Source organism: Lemur catta, chromosome 4 (genome assembly GCF_020740605.2).
Source record: "Lemur catta isolate mLemCat1 chromosome 4, mLemCat1.pri, whole genome shotgun sequence".
NCBI classification, from domain to species: domain Eukaryota; kingdom Metazoa; phylum Chordata; class Mammalia; order Primates; family Lemuridae; genus Lemur; species Lemur catta.
The window spans coordinates 78,028,363-78,046,445 of record NC_059131.1 but is presented as its reverse complement, the minus strand read 5'-3'; the positions used below and the strand labels follow the sequence as shown (position 1 = coordinate 78,046,445).

At 47.3% G+C, this 18,083-nt stretch overlaps 1 long non-coding RNA gene across 1 annotated transcript; it reads right to left on the bottom strand.

Moving 5' to 3' along the window:
- Positions 1-6,333: 6,333 nt before the first annotated feature.
- Positions 6,334-7,928, bottom strand: LOC123637282. The gene is made up of 3 exons (XR_006734797.1): positions 7,799-7,928; positions 7,280-7,489; positions 6,334-6,726 (listed from the first exon to the last, which is right to left on the bottom strand). It is a non-coding gene; the product is annotated as an uncharacterized LOC123637282 (long non-coding RNA).
- Positions 7,929-18,083: the final 10,155 nt, after the last annotated feature.

The following is an 18,083-nucleotide window of genomic DNA, read 5'->3' as shown; positions in this document are numbered from 1 at the left end:
CGTGTGGCAGAAGGCAGCCATGCAGTTGGAAATATTCTCTAAAGAGGTAAGGTTTACACCATTATGTCCAAGGGAAATAGAGATGCCACTAAGAAGCAAACTGCTCATCAGAGATAATATTCTATCTTGCCACAATTTCGACCTTTCTCTACCCCTGAAAGGACAGCCAGGGCTCAAAGGTCTTGCTTAACAGAGTCATCCAAAGTCAGGTTTCAAGATGGGACTAGGAGGATGTCAAGGTGGTAAGGGACACAGCTGACACCAGGACATGACCACAGAAGACCCCTTTTCCTGTGCACCTTGGCTTTCCTGTTGGGGCCGTGAGTGGGGGCCCGCTGGCACCCAGCCCAGTGGGAGCAGATGCAATCAGTGCCCCCCTGGCCTGACACACCATGGCCATACGTGTGTCTAGAGCATGCTCCCTTTACAGAGTGCTTTAATCACCGAAGTTTTATTTGAAGGTCCCCATAAGCCTGCTGCCTAGTGGTAGGGCAGGCAGCATTGCCTTCATCAACTCATGGGGAAACTGAAGCCCAGGGAAGCTAAGCACACAGTCAGCTGATAGAACAGAAAAGACTAGACTAATAGGAGCTAAATTTACCGAGGGTCTGTTCTGTTCCAGACACTTGACAGTGCTATAGTTTTCTCATCTGTAAAGTGGGGCTAATAATGGTGACTCCTTCCTGGGTGTTACGCAGATTAAATAAAATACTGCAGGAGTAATGTTAAGCATGGTGAGCAGTGCATGGGAGGTCTTCAGTTTAAGTGTTAGCTGACCCCTACAGTATTCCCGCAGGGGTCTATTATACTCTCAGTTTTACAGATAAGGAGACTGAGGCACAGGGAGTGGAGAATGACTCACTCAGAGTCAACCAGCATGTTAATTGGCCTGTCAGGCTTCAAATGCAGATCTGCTCTCTTTTCGCTCAAGAATATGATTTTCTAGAACCCCAGTGGCCTGTTTCCAAGTTCTGTGCACTTTCCTTGACCCATTTACCCCAACTGGAGACAGTCCCCTGCAGAGAGTGTTGTGACCTGGTGTGAATAGCAATCACAAAGTCATCCATCTCAGAAAATACACAATAACTTGTCATCTTCCAAACAAAATTTCAAGCACTAGGTTTCATGAAGACTTCCATGACGTTAACAAAGACGCTCTTCTTATTAAAGTCCCCAGAGCCGCGAAGCAATTTTGAGACAGAGCTGAGTGTTTGAGGCCAATAATTAACATGAGAGTCAAAAGGATGTTCTCATCAATAGTCCTACAATTTCAAAAATCCTCTTTCTTTATTCTAATTTCCATCTCAGTTCTTTTTTTGTAAAAGGTTAAGTGACACAAAGAAAAAAGATAATTGGAAAAAAAACTTCCTTATTTCTATAGTTTCCTGCATGTAGTAGGTATTCCCTAATGCTTGTAAGATGTATGAATTAATTGATTATGAATGCATCTATTCTCTTCCTGTGAATTGGCTCAAAGAGCCAGTTTTATAAACTGCATTTCTGAGAATGTCCACTAATGCTTTGCTGAAAAGCCCACTGCTGCCTTTACATTTTTGACGCGCCTGATGCAAGGAATGCAGCCCAGAGGCTCACAGGGTGTGCTAGCTCCATCAGAGCTCACATCTGCTTTGCAAACTTTCAACTTCAGCCTGACTAAGAGGTTCCCACGCTTATGCCAAGATCAACAGCACATGCAGGGAATACACTCTCCTTTGGGTGCTGTGTGTATTATGTGCTATTTGCTGGCGACTTGCCAATTCTGATCCCATTTCCACTCACTGGAGGATTCTTCAAAATAACATGTGAACAAAATCGATACGCTTACACGTTTGAGATATGGTACATGTTTTGCTGGGAGCTTCATTACTGAGACGTTCTCAGGTGTAAAGAGAACTTGACTTGCCAGGACACCTGAGTCGGAGTCTCGACTCTGTGGTCCTCAACAGGGTATGATTCTCCTTCTTCCTAATCTATAAAAGTGACAACGGCAATACCTATTTAACAGAATCTGTGTGCACAGAAAATGTTTGTGCAAGCACTTTGCAAATAACGAGGAGGTAAGCTCACCTAGCCCAAAGGATGATTAGCACCAGCAGGGAGGCAGGAGAAATAGCTCACTGTGTACCATTGGTTTGTCCATGGCTTAGAAAATAAATCGCTCAAGATATATTTTAAACAGCGAGTAACTTCAGATTGCTTTTATACACTCCACTCTTGGATACATTAAGCTAGAGTTATCCAAAAGTTAGCCATTCACGTGCCTGCCACCTTTGCAATTTTTGCCATAGATAGCTAAATCTCACCTGTGTTATAATTTGCCTACTATTTCCCCTGGCATCAAATTTAGCTTTGCATACATTTCCATCTTGTTTTAATCAATAGTCACAGGTTTGACATGCTGGTAACATGTGCTTACAATCTGCATACCACAGGGGGGGAGCACCGTATTAGGCCAAAGATCATTTTATTGCCTAGTCCAGACAGCAGTACTCTTTTCTCCAGAAAAGGGAACCCACCAGTGCCTTGTGTGCACAAGGAATGACTGGATGTCTCCAAAGCAGAGCAAAAGTGCAGTCCTAACATATTTAGAAGCAACCCCAAACTATAATCCATTATCTAAACACATATAATAAGAATTATTTACATTCCTATAGCACTTTACAATTTTAACAACACATTCACATTCATTATGCAATTTGGTCCTGACCACAAACCTGGCGGTAGGTGAGATGGGTGATACCATCCTTTTATATAAGGGGCTCATCAGAGATGTTAGAGAATTTGTACAAGATCACATTAGAAATAAGGGACACCATCCCGAAACCCTCTAAGTCTTCAGCTCAGTTCAGCTTATTTCATTGCACTTTCCTCAGGGGGGACAGTATTTTTAAAAAGACTTATGTTCCTTCTTTAGGTAACACTCTCTCACATAATCTTTTTACTCATTCATTCTTCTGTGTATCCATCTATTTACCCTTCCATCTACCCATCCATCTGTCCAACCATCCATTTATCCACCCATCCACCTACTTATCCATTCTTTCATCTGCCCTTCCATACATGGATCCACATCCATTTATCTTCCTATCCATCCATTTATTTATTCATCTTCCTATCCATCCACTGACCCATCCATCGTCCATCCATCCATTCAGTATTTGAGGTCCTTCTTTGTGCTTGTTACTATACAGAGTACTGGAAATACCTATCAGTTTTTACTCTTATGAAAAGTAAAGTTTTAGTTAAACAGGTATAGCAATAAGAGTAATATCTGCAGTTGCTTCTCATTTACCATAGGTTTTCCCTGATGATAATGAAAAAAAGTAATATGCTCTCATTCTTCCTGTCAAATGAAATAAAGTACTTGGGAGGCTGACAACAAAAGGATCAGGAAAAGACCTAGTTAATACAAGTTCTTTCCTTCCTAAGTACATTAGAAGTACAATAATTATGGTTATGTTGGTGGATCACTTGAGATGAAAAGGGCACACTTCCAATTAATTCATGTGACTAACAAGTTCAAATAATTAGAAATATATTCCTGATGGAGTCTTGGAACTTTTTGGAAGAGCTAATTTAACCACCTAGGTGTTTTCTCGGGCTGCCATTCAGAGTTGAGATTCACTTATCATCATGATTGCACTCTGTTTTGGGCTGTGAACCAACATCAATGATGCAGGTGCCCTAACATATTGAGACCCTGTAAAGTGATGTGCTTCCAAGTAGGTGAGAACAAAACTTCAAAAATCAGACAGAACACAGTGAAACAAAATATGAATCAATTACCAACTCTGATATATCAAAGAGAAGGAAAAATCCTAAACATGCTAAAGAAAATAAAACATTTGAAATTTCTAAATAAAAAATAAAATGAAACTTTAATAGTTCTGTTAAAAATTTGCCCAAACAGGCTATATGTTTTATGAAATTACTTTCACCAAGTTTCCCAATCACCGATGACTTCTTTATCAATGAACACAACAGAGCCATGGTTCTCAAACTTTATCATGCATTAGAATTAACTGGAAAGCCTGTTAAAACACAGACTGCTGGGTTCTATCCTGAGAGTTTCAGTTTTAGTAGATTTGGGGTGGAGCCCAAGAATCTGCACTTCTAACAAGTTCTTGGGTGCTGCTGCTGCTGGTCTGGGGACCCCACTTGGAGAAGCATCACAATAGACCATCTCTAGGCCTCATCCTCCTCTACTTCTCAGCTGTGTATGTCATTCACACCCCTCTGCCACTGACATCTTACTGAGCCATCTCATTTGCTTCTGTCACTACTTATACCTGGTGGTCCCCAGATTGCAGCTCCTACCCATGAGCTTCATAAGGGCAGGATTTTCACTGTCATGGTCATGGCTGCATCCCAAGTGATAGAACACACCTGGCATATGGAACGTGCTCACTCAGTATTGGTGACAACTTCCTACCTGAATGCTTCCCACGCTGACCAGCAACCGAAACGAAATATATTCAGAAAGAAACATATCAAAGGAGGATGTTATATAAGCTAGATTCTCTCCCCATATTCCCAATGGTACCATCCTCCAACCATTTTGTAAGATCGAAGAAACCTAAGTGTCATCCTTGAATCTTCACCTGCCAAACACCAAGCTGTGTTAATTTTACCTTTTAGTTCTCTTTCAAGTTCATTCTTTTCTCCCCATTCCCACTGCCACGGCTGAGTCCGGCCACCGTCTCTCACCTGAGTGCTCACTGGGCCTCCCACCCCTTCCTGTAGTCCCCTCACTGCGCAGTGGCCAGTGTGTCCTCAGGGCTGGGCCACATGCCCACCATACAGCCTGGCCAGGCATGCCTCGCCCTGGGAGCCACGCCCAACCCTTGGCACAGCCTTAGAGTCCTTCCGAAAGGGTCCCCACGGCCTCTCCAGCTGTGTTTCCCACTCCTCCCCCCAGCCCTATACACTAACCATCTTCAACTTCGTTTTGTTCTTCAAACACTCCACACTCTCACTTCTCAGCCATGACTCGAGATGTTCCTGCCACCCGGGATACGCTTTCCTTTTCCTCCTGCCACGTGTTTTAGATGGATAACTTCTACTTGTTTTTCAGTTTCCAACCAAAAAATTCACATCCTCCAAGAAGCCTGCCCTTTCCCCTCCAAACAAAACAAAATGGGGCTAGAGCCAGCTTCCCCAGGCTCCCCTAACCCTCCATCTGCGCACAGGGGACGGCCCTGCTGGTTGAGTTACTTCCCCCATGTACCTCTTCAGGGGCCAGTCTCACGTCTACACAGCGCTGGGCCCGGGGCCCCCAGCTCGGTCACAAATGCTGAAGGAATATGCCAACCAGATTTAATGGGATGAAATTTAAAAGAATTTATTTAGAAATTATTTTAAAAGAAATTATTTTTCTATGTTGATAGAAGTCAAGTAGTGGTTATGTCTGAGCGGATACTGATGGGGAAGGGTGGGAGGGAGCACTCTGGGACTACGGACATATTCTGTACCTTGTTGTGGGTGGAGGTGTATATGGGTAAAAATCCATCGAGTTGTACACTGAACGGTTGTGCATTTTATGTACGTAAATCACATCTCAGTAAAACAAATGAATTATTTTAAAATAAGACTATAATTCATATGGGGTTATAAAAATGTATATGGGCCCAAACAATTCACGTGGGATATAACAACAGAACTCAATAGCAACCTGCTATGGACTGAATGTTTGTGTCCCTCCAAAATTCATATGTTGAAACCTATTCCCCAATGCAGTAGTATTAAGTGGTGGGGACTTCGGGAGGGTAATTAGCTCATGGTGGCCCACCGTCATCAACAGGATTAGTGCTCTTATAAGAGAGGAGTGAGGGACCTTGTTTGCCCCTTGCCCCACGTGAGGGCACAAAGAAAGCATCACCTGTAAAGTGGAGAGCAAGCCCTCACCAGACACCAAATCTTCTGGTGCCTTGATCCTGGACTCCCCACATGCTAGAACTGTGAGCAATACATTTCTCTTGTTTACAATCACTCACTCTAAGGTATTTTGTAATAGTAGCCCAGATAGACTTAGACACAATCAAAGACATCAAATGTCCTTAAGATGCTATTTCCCAAGGATCCAGAATTAAAAGCACAGTGAAGTACTTCTTTAAGTCTTTGTACTAAAAATGTGATTGTTTTAGACTGACTATGCCTTACTTAAATCTGAGGCCCTGAAACATTTTCAGGGGAAGAAATGATTTCAAAGTCATTCTCCACAGAATTACATGTACTATTTTAAAAACCTCATTTCACAAATTAGAGAGGTTTGAGTTAACGACGGGCAATTATACTTCAGCATTTGAGAAATCTTAAATTATGGTAATGACAATTGCTGCTCAGTTGGGTTCACATCATTTTTAATATTATCATTTTTCCTTCTCGCATTATAGAAGGAGGACACAGAGGAAACCACACCATGTGGGGACTCCACAGCACTATTCAAAAGCAGCCCCGCTATATAACTTTTGGGAAAGAATATTTTCCAAATATGCCAAGAAATGTAGGATTGTCTAGTTGTCTTCTTAGACTAGAACACAAAATATGAAAAGTTCAAGATTCGTTTTCTAATCAATAGGGGAAAAGGCGGTGGAGTTAGGGGCTTATTTTCTGTAAGTTTTACTTCTCATAAGAAGGTCCCACAGCCCTCTCATGCTGGGCTTCCTAACAGTCTTGAGGGCTCTGCTGCTGCTGTGCTTGTCCCGTCTGGTCAGCAGTCCCTTGGGCCTGGAAAAGCCAGTTTTAAGACACAGCAGTTAAAACATTCTTCAGGTAGGGTGACAAACACCCAGGAGTTCTACACAGCCACTCGGCCAGGGCACTTTCCATTGCCTTCAGCTCACTTGGGAGATTTTCTTAGGAAAGTACGTTTTACTGCTACTCTTGGTGTTATTTTGGCCAAAGTTTCACTTTCCTTATGTTCCTATTTGCTGCTGGTATTCTGATACTCAAAAATCAAAGGAGAGAAAGTTTTAAAACTCCCTAATTATCAATTTAGTGAAGATATTACTTTATCATCATCACTACCAAGTGAGAGGATATATATACTGTGTGTGTGTGTGTGTGTGTGTGTGTTTGTTATCTCTCTTCCAGTACCAGGATTAGAAAAACTGCAAGCAACCGAGCCATCTCAGTCGACTATTGAGGAATGAGGTGTCACTGTGCCCCTTTTCGTGATGGAAACACTGAGGTCGCTAACTGCAAACGGTAAAATAAATATCCCACAGCAGATGTACGTATTCCCAATTGGGCATACTCTGTCGGTTTTTCAAACTATTACCCAGTGAAAAGGAAATGATCTGATAAAGTTGGCATTGCACAGGGAAATGAGATGGGAGGTGAGGTTGGGGGAGCTGTCGCGGGCGATGGTCAGTGATGGTGATGGTGATGGTGGTGATGGTGATGGTGGTGACGGTGGCGCTCGGCCGGCTCCTCTCCCGTTTCTCCATCACTGCCCGTCCTCTCTGCCTCCTCCGTCCCCGCGTGGCCTCTGCCCGGAGAAACAGAGCCGACAGGATTTGCACCCAAGCCGCGCGTCCGCGGGCGCAAGGCTGCGGCGCCCCGCGAACCGGCACCCTTCCCCGAGCCCCACAACCCGGCGGGCCCCGGCGCCCCTCTCTGCGCCCCGCGCGCGGCTCCGCGGTGGCCCCGCGCCGCGCTCCCTGCGCCGGCACCGCCCGAGCCCCCGGGTGGCGCGCAGCGGGAGGATCTGGCCGGCCCCGCATCCCCCGCAGGGAGCGCCCGCGACCCCAGCCCGCTCCCCGCCGAGCCCCCCGCGGCCCGGCCACCGGTCACTTACGCCTGCGCTGGGCCCCGCGCGCCCGGCCCGACACAAAGGCTGCACGGCCGCGGCGCCGCCGGCTGCTCCCCAAGCCGCAGCTGCTGGGGACCGGGAGGAGGAGGAGGGGGCAGGGAGAGGACGAGGAGGAGGGAGAGGAGGAGGCGGAGAGGGGGCAGGGGGAGGTGGCGAGGGGAGCGGGGGAGGGGCCGCCGCGGCGCCGGCCACGGCCACCGCCACCGGCTGCAGCGGCCCAAACCCCAGCCCTCCCCAGCCGGCCGCCCTCCTGGGCGCAGCCCTCCGCCCGCAGACCTCCCCGAGAGGCCGGGGGTACCGCCCCCGGGGGCGGGGTGAGAGGAAGAGGAAGAGAAGGAGGAAAGGAGGGGGTGTGTATTCCTTCTTCTTAATCGTGATCTCTCTACCCGCCCCCGCGTCCGCTCGCAATCTTAGGAAAGTGCTAGACTCCGCGCCTCACCTGGCCACCTCTGGGAGGCACTCTCACCTGCCTCCCTTCCGCCTGCTCGCACACCTCTCCTCCGCAGCGTCCGACCATTTTATGGGCAGCAAAACTGAGACCTGGAAGGCGAAGAGCCCGGAGACGCAGGGCTGGGCGAGAGGCAGGCGGAGAAGAGCATGGCAGGGCTGAGCCTCTTCCTGCCCTGGGCCCGGCGCCGGTGCCCAGCCCTCGCGGGGCTGCGTCCAGCTGGGGGGACGGGGACAAGCCTGTGCCGTCCTTCCCCAGGCCTGCGGGGAGTGAGTCTGGGAGGCTTCCCTTTCTGGAAGAAGTAACACTTCTGTTTGGCTCGGTCATTTGCATCTTGGTATTAAGAGTAGCTTTGATTTATTTCTATTTTAAAAACCTTTTATTATGAAATTAAAAATATCAAAAGTAGAGAAGAGTATAATGAACCCACAAGTGCTCAGTTCCAGCTTCAAAAATCGTCAACATTTTCCGTTCTTTCATCTGCTTTCTCTCCCCAAAGGGACTAGCACTTTTTAAAGCATAATCACAATGTCATTATTCCATGTTACAAAATTAAGAATAATTCTTAATATCATCTGATTATAATTTATTAGCAGCTGACAGTTACTCGTTGCACAGGTATTATTTGCCAGGCCTGTGTTTAGCGTTATACCCGTGCTGCCCACCCAGCTTTGGTGGGCCAAAGCTGTGGGTTGACAAGGGTTCTGCAAAATTGTTGCTGTCCTGCAGTCACTGAGGGACCGTGAACCAGAGAACACTGATCCACCAAGGGCCAAACACTGGTTACCCTGTCCCAGCCCTCTGGAAAATTTTGATTGAAGCCCATCCTTCCAGAAAAATGCACACAGAAGTTTAATTTAAATTCCAAGGATTTCAATTCAATTCTCACAAGCTCTGTGAACCCAAGTGCAGGTTACAAATTACATAGTTGGGTTGGGATGTCCATTGCAGCCCCCAGGAGTCCCCTGGGTGGGATCCTGAGGGTTCTGCTGGGACTGACCCCTACCAGGAGAGCTGCGCTCCCCACTGGTTTGCCTGGAGTCCTGGGGCCTGAGCAGAGGAAGAGAAGGAGGTTAGAGTGCCTGGCATTATTCTGTATTTAAGTCCTGTGCAGGTGCAGTGGGTTCTCAGCTGTACCTTAGAAGAGCATCTTTCTAGGACAGAGAGACTCAGGCAGGCTGTGCCAACAGCTTCTGGACACTCTGTTTATCTAGACTCCTCCAATCGCAGAGCCAAGGTGTGGCTGTGGGTGAGTGGCTTTGAGAGCAGTGTTAAGAGGTGGCAGGGCAGGCCGTGGACTCAGACTGGCTGACTTTCAGTCCTAACTTGCTAGCTGTGTGACCTTGGGTGAGTTACTTGGTGTCTCTGTGCCTCAGCTTCCTCATCAGGAAAAAAACGGGGTTATGGATAGAACCTGCCGGGGGCATTTATGCATGTGCAGTGTCTGGCGCAGAGAGGCTGGCCAGGTGCTTGGGGCATTCCCCTGCTTATGCTCCACCACAGTGATTTAAACTTAGAGGGATCACTGCTCTAAAGGATTCACAGCCTTCCTTTAAGCAGACAGAAAGGGCCCATGCCTGCTTTCTGTTGCAGTAGCAGCATACCGTGCAAAAGGAAAAAATGGCTCTTCTCTCTTTGCCAGAGTCCTGGGGAGGTGGGAGCACAGGCTTCCTGACAGGCCTCCGTGGAATTCCTAAATACTGTGGGGTTCCTTACTGACATGGCTCCAGGAAATGATCTCTGAGATGCTGAAGGAAGTGTTCATTCTCTGTCCACCCTGGTCAAACTGTTCTCAGTGAATGGAATGTTCCCTCTCCTGCCTCCCCAAGCCTCACCTCTGTAAAGCTGTTCCTGACAACCTAAGGCAGAGGGAGGTCTCACCAGGGTGAGATCCGGGTCCTTCCCCGCGTTAGTGATTACAGCTGTTGGTTGCTGTGTGCGTTTCGTTGGCCCGTCTGGACTGTAAGGGTACTGAGAGCTGGAATTGTTATCAGCCGTCTCTGCATTCCCCATAGCATCCTGGCCAGGCCCGGCCTGGCACTGTGCGAGCAGTCTTCATAAAGCGCACACGCGGATAACAGACCGTGCTCCCGTGGGGCTTTGACCAGGCCAGGATTTCCATGTGCTGTAGGCAGCCCAGCACCTAGCACAGGTGACTCAAACCTGCTCACCTGCCGGCCCTTCCCTGGGGAGGGGCAGGGCCTGCCTCTGGGCTGGGGCATCCGGGTGCCCTGAGGATGACACTCTGATTCTGAGTCTTCGACTCCTGGTGGTTCTATATTCTCATCCCCGAAATGGGCAGCACAGTTACCAGCCCGGGTGTGGTTCTGGACTTCAGTGACCTCGTTCTGAGGAAAACAAACCTTTTTCTTCTCTCCATGCCTTCTCCTTTCCCTCATATCTTTCATTTTTATTTTCATTTATTTATTTATTTGGAGACAGGGTCTTGCTCTGTCCCCCAGGTTGCAGTGCATGGTGTCATCATAGCTCACTAGAACCTCAAACTCCTGGGCTCAAGCAATCCTCCTGCCTCAGTCTCCCAAAGTGCTAGGACCACAGGTGTGTGCCACTGCACCAGGCTCCCTTGTGCCTTCCAACTGCTTTCCCCTTCCCTTGCTTTCAATTCTCTTTTCCTTTCTAATCTCATAATATGGATTATATTAGGATTTTAAAAGACCTTTTGATGTACCATGCCTGTATCAATTAGAAATGCTGTCAGTGAATAAAATCAAGTCTAAGGCTTTTGTAGAATGAGATGAACAAATAAAATATAGTGTCTGGTTGTATTCATGGGAGAACTGTCAAATTGTAGGCCTTCTTACAGAATGGAATATTTTGGGGATACTCAGATCTTATGATGATTCTTGGGAATAATTTTAACAAAGAGCCCTAGTAATGTGTTAAGATGAAACATAACAAGGAACATGATTAGCATCCGTTTGTTCTTTGTGGACAGTCTGACACTCTGCCAGCCCTAAGAGAGAACTCCATAAACTATTAAAATGACAAAGAACTTTAGTCTTATTGAAGAAATAGAGTTTGGTTTAGCTAAATGGAAGACTGTACAAATGTGGAAAGGATAGCTTGCGGTGACAAATGGATTCGACAGCTATAAAGATCAACTTACAGAAGATTAATAGAAGGGGAGATTTATAATATCTGGGCTTCCAGCTGTTGAGGAATGCTAAACTTATTGACACTGAAGATAAGCTTAGATAAAAGACATTTAGTCCAAATGGAGAGAAAATACTTTAAAATAAGCCTAATGCTAGCAACTAAATTAAGGCAGTAAATATATCTGTGGTTCCAGCCCATTTACTATTATAGAGACTACAGATCATTCTAATGAACAGCAGATTATTAACCACAAAGTGCCTATGCATCACAAGGAATTTGAGCCACTCACTCTCCACATCAAAGGAAATCCAACTGTCTCAACAACAAGGAAGATTTCATAACTAGTTGGAAACTAAAAAAATAGAGAATGTCCTATGGGGTGGTTTTAAAACATCCAGAGGTAGGGTCCGTGGAGTTTCTGTCCCCCGCCTTGATCTGGATGGGCTTGCCAATAGAGAATGGTGGGGTTGATCTGTGATTTTCTGGGGTCAGATCATAAAAGGCATGCAGCCTCCGTCTGGCTCACTTGGAACACTTACCCTCCAGTGTTCCCTCTGAGGAGACATCCACTCAGAACCCAGCCTGGAGGAGGCCCAAGCCACATGGAGAGGTCACAGAGAGGTGCTCACTTCAGCAGCCCAGCCTCTGAGGCATCTCAGCGCAGGCAGCAGATATATGAATGAAGATGCCTCCCAGCGATGCCAGTATCTGGTCTTCAAGTCACCTCAGCTGTTTGAGCCTTTCCAGCTGAGACCCTAGGCATTGTAGAGAAGACTAGTCATCCCCTGGAACCCTGTCCAAATTCCTGACCCAAAGAGTCTGTGAGCATAGCAAAGTGGTTGTTTAATGCAGTTAAGTTTGGGTAACGCAGCAAGAGAAAATAGGGATACCAAACAATAAGCAAGCATATGCCCGATGGCATGATGAAACAGAGTTTGCCTTTGAAAGTTTTGGATCTCAGCAGGGATCAGTGGGCAATAAGCTGAACAAGAAGGTTGGGGTCACGCCACACTCCAGGCTCCACTCTGCCCTTGCTAGCTGCATGGCCCGGGGAAGGTGATGGTCCTTGTGCCCAGTGTCCCTGTCTATAAAATAAGCATAACAACAACACCTCCTGCACAGGAGAGGTGTGAAGAGTGGATACATGTGGAGCACTTAGCACATGGCGAGCCTTCCACATGTACCAGCCAGGGTTAGTGTTAGTGTCACCCTGAACCAGGCACGCTTATTCTGTGGCACAGTGTGGGAAGAAGGGCTCCTGTACCCAGGCTGTATCACAAGGTGATTGATTTGTGTTTCAAGAAAAGTAGATTCATGTAATGGATGTGATCAACAGGCCTGTGGCTTTATAATGAGTTCACAACAGTTTCCCCTCAATCAGAGTTTGACAGTCTTTTTTGGACTGTCTCCTGCAGTAAGACATGCATTTCGCATGGTGACCCATGCACACAAACATCCACCTGTATAAAACCATATTAAAATTTTCATGGAACAATACTTGCCTTACTATGTGCAATGTATACTGATATTTTCCATTCTGTTTTATTGCATTTTTGAAATCCACTAAGCTGATTTCACAACCCATGAATGGGAAAATCCATGCAATAAATAATAATTTTTATGTGGTTTCTGTGATGGTTAAACTTACATATCAACTTGATTGGGCTAAGGGATGCCCAGAAAGCTGGTAAAACATTGTTTCTGGGTGTGTCTGTGAGGGCGTTTCTGGAAAAGATGAGCATTTGAATCAGTAGACTGAATGAAGAACATCTGACTTCACCAACGTGGGCAGGCACTATCCAATCCATTGGGACCTGAATAGAACAAAATGGGGGTGGAAGGGCAGTTTTGTTTTTTCTTCTTAAATTGGGACATCCATCATCTCCTGCCCTTGGACATCAAAACTGCTGATTCTCAGGCCTTCAGGTTTGGACTGGAACCAAACCACCACCTTCCCTGGGCCTCCAGCTTGCAGATGGCAGATCAAGGGACTTCTCGTGAGCCAATACCTTATTACCAATCTCTTCCTGTCTCTCTCTATGTATCCTATTGGTTCTGTTTCTCTGTAGAACCCTGATTTACACAGATTCCTTGTCCTAAACGTTTAGTTGCTTTTGCCTTTATTCATCTAACTCTTCTCCACTTTTTCTGTGTCCCTCCCTTCCATGACCCCCAGGCTACTGCCTCCCCAGCATGGTTACCAGTTCTGAGTTCTGGCAGAAGCCCAGGTTGGTCCTGCATGGTGATGCTTGATCTCACAGTGTTTGATGTCATGGTTGCTGTTGCAGAAGCATTTCTATCATCTCCAGAGGCCCTGGCACCATGTCCAGCACATAGTAGGTGTGATACAGGTTCTTCTGAGTTGATCTTGGAACAGGAGTCCTAACCTGTGTTTTTCTGCTCATGTTATATGTGTGCTAGGCAATTAGTTGTTGTCAGATGGTGTAGAATTTGATGTTATTATTGATGATGATGCAGTTTAAGTGCCAGGGAGGAGAGATTTGGCTAACACCCCTTCTTCTGGTGTCTCGAGCAAACATACACACAGCTCTCACTCCTCACCTCTGCCATAATGCCTATCTTTATTGAAAGCTGCTTTCACTTTGTAACAATAGGACATTTAAAATCAAAATCCAGAAAATGCCTCGCAATTAAAATGCTGCACTGCCTGTTGCTGCATGCCAGCTACGCTACTGCCCATTATAAATAATGACCCCAGGACACGTTTCACTGCTACAGCCATTAACCATCACACCATTCCGCTCACATGAAACAAGCCACGCATTCGCTAAGGTGACTCGGTGGACAGTTTTTTTTTTTTTCTGTCTTTTTGTTATGCTACAAAAAATGGAAATTTTATGGAAATGTAAATTAGAGCTGCAGCTGATCTTTCAGGGCATCGTTATTTGGCTTATGGTTCAAAACATTTTTGTCTACTCCCGGGGCTGCTGTATCAACGAGAGTGTATTTGCATGGGGTGCCATCTTAATCCCACGGCCTCAGATGAAGGGGGTTACCTTCTCTTCAAGGGTAGCAGTGTGATGGGTAGAGAGTGGGTTTTGGTGTCACGCAGACTAGGGTGTTGAAGCACAGCTCTATCATTTATTAGCTGAGCAACTGGGAGAAAGTTCCTTTAGCTCTTTGAGCCTCAGTTCCCTCATCTGTAAGATGGGGATAACGTGCCTCTGAGGGTCATAGCTCTGGAGAAGAGCTCATGAAATGCAGAGTGGTCAGAAGCCATTCCTTGTTCCTATTAGTGACACGTGACTTGGACCATGGCATTCTGTCTTCCTAACTAAAATCGAAGAGGCCAGGACTGACGGCTGAGCAAAAAGCAGCCCCTGTGACCAGTAATTTTGCTGTGGCCTAAGTAGAAAGTCACTGGTGATGAAGGGGCCCAATTCATTAATTAAAAGGATATCCTTATTCAAATAAATGATCACCATAAATACCCAGATAGTGGGTCTGGCAGACAGGATAATGCCCCCAAAGACGTCCATGTCCTAACCCCTGGAACCTGGTATATTGCGTTACATGGTGGAAGGGGCTTTGCAGATGTCATCAAGGATCCTGAGGTGAAAGGGGCCAAAGCCCCTTTTGCCATGTAACAGACCACATTCACAGGTTCCAGGTGGGCACGATGGAATCACAGGGGTCCTTACAAGGTGGGGATGGAAGCGTCAGAGGAGATGTGACAACAGAAGCAGAGGCCAGAGGGACACAATTGCTGGACAGGCCACAGGCTGAGGAACACAGGTGGCTGCTAGAAGCTGGACAGGGCAAGGAACAGATTCTCCCCCACAAGGAACCAGCCCTGCCGACACCCGGGTTTAGCCTGTAAAATTCCCTTGCTGACTTTTGATCATCAAAACTGTAGATCATAAATCTGTGTTGTTTTAAGCCACCGAATTTGTGGTAGTTTGTTACAGCAGCCATAGGAAAGGAATCTCCAAATGGAGAAAGGGGGTCTTCATGGGGGAGGAATACCCAGGTAAATCAACCTCGTTGACTGGCCAGGAGCCCAGACAGAATAAGATTGAAAGATCAGGGACAAAGAGGCCTAGGGTAAAGTCTTGTGGGTGGAGATAATTGTAAAACATGTTATTATCCACAAGATTGTATCCACCATAGAAGAGGCACTGCATTGTTAATGTTATTGATATTTGGGGCCATATAATTCTTTGTTGTGGGAGACTGTCCTGTGCATTGTGGGATGTTTAGCAGCATCTTTGATCTCTACCAAACAGATGCCACTAGCACCCTCCCACCCGTGACAACCAAAAATGTCTTTAGGCATTACCAAATGCCTCCAATATGCCCCCACTCCTCAAAGGTTCCGACTGGTCACTTGGTGGCAAGATGATTACATTGGACTTATTATATTTCTTTCTGGAAGGGCCAATGATTTATTTTCACAAGGATACTCACTCTGGATATGGATTTGCTGTTCTTGCTTTTATGGCCTCAGCACCACCGCCCAAGGGATTATATAATGTTTGATTCATTGGTATGCACCCCTGCATTAAGCATGTCTTTTTATTCTGATGTTTTGTCATCCTCCTGCTGACCCTGGGGAAACTGCCCCACTTAGGGCAAGCCACTTCCTAGAGACAGCAAATGACCTACCTGTGAGAGTGCCTTTCACACGCACCAGTCCAGAGCCCACAGCCCCACCACCTCCTCCGTGGAGCTCTCGCACTCTGGGCCAATATTCCTCTGCTCCAATCGCCACAACAAGAGGCAGCCCCTACACCCCAGAGCCTGCTGAAATTATTCAAAAGAGCCACTCCTAAACCTGCTTACACTGCCTCACCAATTCCTTCCGTGGAAACCCCAGTTAAGGCTCTTGCCTCTGTTCCCCACCACTCCCTCTGCCCCCGACCCACCCTCGTGCTTCCCCGTGGGCCCTCCCACCACTGTGACATGCGCCCTCCTCTAGGGGACTGTCATAAACTACCTTTTCCATGGCAGTTGTCTCATCTGTTGGCCTCACCATACCTGAATAATAATAAAGTCTGCGTTTTAAGTAACAGATCCCACGTAGAATCAGACTAGAGGACCTATTGTACAGCAAAGGAGGTATGGAGTGAGTCCACGCCCTTGGGACCCACTGGTTGTATCACAATGAGTTTTGTCTGAGGGAGCGAGGTCCCCCGTGCTCCGGACCTGCAGGTATCTGAGCAGGGCAGGGGCAGACTGTGATAGACACACAGATGTGCCGCTCCCTCCAAGGCAGCACCTCTGCGCAGCAGAGGCAGGGTGGGCCACAGGCAGCCACTACTAGACAGCTCCTTCAGGGTCCCCCCGGCTGCAGAGCACTGCCTTGCCCGAGGCTGTGCTCATGAAAGGGCAGCCCGTATCTGGTGACTGTGTGTGGGAGGTACAGCTGTTTTGTGGTTCTGGGAGCCATTCTCACTCCATGTCCTGCCAGATTGGCGACAGCTTTGTGGGACTTACATTGCCTTCAAGTTTCCTCTCTGCCCAACCCTCCCTCTGCCCTTCCCCTTCCCAGGTGTTGACCCCTGTATTAGTCAGCTTGGGCTACGTAACAAAGCATCACAGATTGGGTGGCTTAAACAACAGACATTTATTTTCTCACAGCTCTGGAGGCTGGAAGTCCAAGATCAACGTGTCAGCACCTTGACTTCTCCCGAGGCCTCTCCCGGGCTTGTGGAGGGCCATCTTCTCCCTGTGTCCTCACAGGCTCTCTCCTTATGTGTGTCTGCCTCTAATCCCCTCTTCTTGTAAGACCACCAGTTGTATTGGATGAGGACCCATCCTAATGACCTCATTTATCCTTAATTGCCTCTTCAAAGACCCTGTCTCCAAACACAGTCACATTCTGAGATATTGGGGTTAGGACTTCAATATGTGAATGTTGGGGGACACAGCTCATCCCCGTAAAGTCGCTAATGAGCATCTTGCACCCCAAGTTCTTTCTTAGCATCTGCTTCTGGAAAACCCAGCCTGGGCTTCCAAGCCAGCCCATCACATCCTGGTCCCTCAGGTACAGGCCTGGCCCCGTCTACAGTGACACGTCCTCCCTTTTGGTCCGCGGCCCTCACAGTGCCGCCATCCGTGCGCACCTGCTCCTTCGCTCAGCGGAAACGCTGTCCCGTGTCCCCACCTCAGCAGACAACTGAGGGGGAAGCCTTACCATCTTAATATGAATATCTAAGTATTTCTTTGTCTTTCCCGTTCCACTTCCCCTGCCCTGGTTAAATCCGCCGCCACCCTGCGCGGGGGCTCTGCGCCAGCACCCTCGGTGGCCCCGCTGCCTCCGTCTGGCCCGTGTTTAATTCACGTCCTGTGCCGCAGCCCGAGCGATCTTTCTGAAGAACTCTGCAGACCTAATGTTTTTGTGACATTAAACTGCTGTGTTTTCTTTTCTTGTAGACGATGGGGGCTCCCCTCGCGTCGAATCGGTGGCAGCCAGAGCTTGAGAGGGAAGATGCAAATGCCTAGAAAAAGGACTCCTGCTCACGTGTGCGTGACAAACCAGCTATTTTAGGTCCGCGGCAGGAATGTAGTCTTATAAACCTGTCTGAAGTGAGAAAGAAAAGGTTTGTTTTTTTATTTCCTTCGTGTTTCGAAAGCATTCCTTTGCACATCAGGAGCCACGTGTAAGAGTCTGAGCACAGTTTGCTGAGGACACAAGATGTCCCACTGAGAGGAGCCAGGGGCGCCCTCTAGAATTGCGACGAG